This window comes from Schistocerca nitens, chromosome 2, assembly GCF_023898315.1.
Source record: "Schistocerca nitens isolate TAMUIC-IGC-003100 chromosome 2, iqSchNite1.1, whole genome shotgun sequence".
Lineage (NCBI taxonomy): Eukaryota > Metazoa > Arthropoda > Insecta > Orthoptera > Acrididae > Schistocerca > Schistocerca nitens.
This window is the reverse complement of record NC_064615.1, coordinates 476918888-476920586: the sequence shown is the minus strand read 5'-3', so window position 1 is coordinate 476920586 and position 1699 is coordinate 476918888. Positions and strand designations below refer to the sequence as shown.

General features: G+C 43.6%; 1 non-coding gene and 1 pseudogene across 1 annotated transcript; both read left to right on the top strand.

Annotated features, from left to right (window-relative positions):
- Positions 1–1079: 1079 nt before the first annotated feature.
- On the top strand, positions 1080–1152 carry Trnav-cac (transfer RNA valine (anticodon CAC)). Its single transcript has one exon. It is a non-coding gene; the product is annotated as a tRNA-Val (tRNA).
- An 11-nt stretch (positions 1153–1163) lies between these two features.
- On the top strand, positions 1164–1318 carry LOC126237623 (5.8S ribosomal RNA; annotated as a pseudogene).
- Positions 1319–1699: the final 381 nt, after the last annotated feature.

The window sequence follows — 1699 nt, the reverse complement described above, 5'->3', positions numbered from 1 at the left end:
GGTCAGGAAACTTTCAAGGGTCAGCTTATGAGAATAATTAGTCGCAGTTTGTTGAGGTTGAATAAAGCATGACGTGTGGTGATGGATGCCCTTGCAGAGTGTTTCATAACTCTTCGTCAGGGAGACAAAGGAGAGAGAAACAGTTTGGCAGACAGTCATCTTGAAGTAGTATCATATTAATTTTGCATATTAGATTACCTGTCTCATCATCTTGATTTGGCTTCTCATGGTTTCCAACAACATTAGTAGCTAATTTCGCGGAGGGGGCTTAATTAACTCCGGAACAGACAGCCGCCACAGCGCTTCGCTCGACTGAGCAGCCATTGCGTTTTCCAAGTCTCTAGTGTTGAATGCAGTGCGGAACTAACAACGTAAGCCACAGACAGGAAACATATCGCAGTTCAAAACAGCAAGCTATTCTTTAAAAATAAATTCAGTTCTTAAACTATACCTCTGGAACAAGAAAAACTCGTAAATGAGAAATGCACATACTGTATATTAAGAACTTTTGTGTATATTTGTGCTTGAATGGGCTGCCACCTGCTTACCACACGGAATATTAGGCTTGTATGCTGCATTACGTCCTGCTATTGACAATAGCGCTACGGCAATAAGTTTTAACTGTGTTCCGTATTTACCGTGCAGTGTTACTGTAGATGATGGTAGGCCCAAAGAGCACATATCATTCCCGTCATGACTCCGATATTTTGTCATCAATATTTTCTGTTTTACCCTTATTAACGGCGCTCATATTTCACTCCACTACTTCTCTTTCAAAATTATTTCCTAAGGATGTGTAGTATTAAGAAAAGCGAGAGAAAATCACTGATTACGAGGGGCGTTCGATGAGTAATGCAATACATCTTTTTCTCGACTAGTTTCGGTTGAAAAAAAATACGGAATTTGTTGTAGGACATCGTGGAATATTCCCCCTTTAGTCCCTACAGTTTCATGAAGCAGCCTTCAAAATGGCGCCAGTAACGGAGGTGATTTCTAAGTAGAGAGCTATCTGATAGTTTCTTTCAGCGGAAAACCAGAACATCGCAGATATTCATAGGCACTTGCAAAATGTTTACTCAGTTTCCGTAGTGTAGTGGTTATCACGTGCGCTTCACACGCGCAAGGTCCCCGATTCGATCCTGGGCGGAAATATGAATTTTGATCACCCAGGACGGGGGATCACTCGGCTCGTGGGTCGATGAAGAACGCAGCAAATTGCGCGTCGACATGTGAACTGCAGGACACATGAACATCGACGTTTCGAACGCACATAGCGGTCCATGGATTCCGTTCCCGGGTCACGTCTGGCTGAGGGTGGGCTAAAGGGACGACGAACAGATGTGCAGAACTATAGACCTATATCTCTACCGTCGATCAGTTGTCGAATTTTGGAACACGTATTATGATCTACGAGTATTATAATGACTTTTCTGGAGGCTAGAAATCTACTCTGTACGAAGCAGCAGCATGGGTTTCGAAAAAGACGAACGTGTGAAACCCAGCTCGCGTTATTCGTCCACGAGATTCAGAGGGCCATAGACACGGGTTCCCAGGTAGATGCCGTGTTTCTTGACTTCCGCAAGGCGTTCGATACAGTTCCCCACAGTTGTTTAATGAACAAAGTAAGAGCATATGGACTATCAGAGCAGTGGTGTGATTGGATTGAAGAGTTCCTAGACAACAGAACTCAGGTCATTCT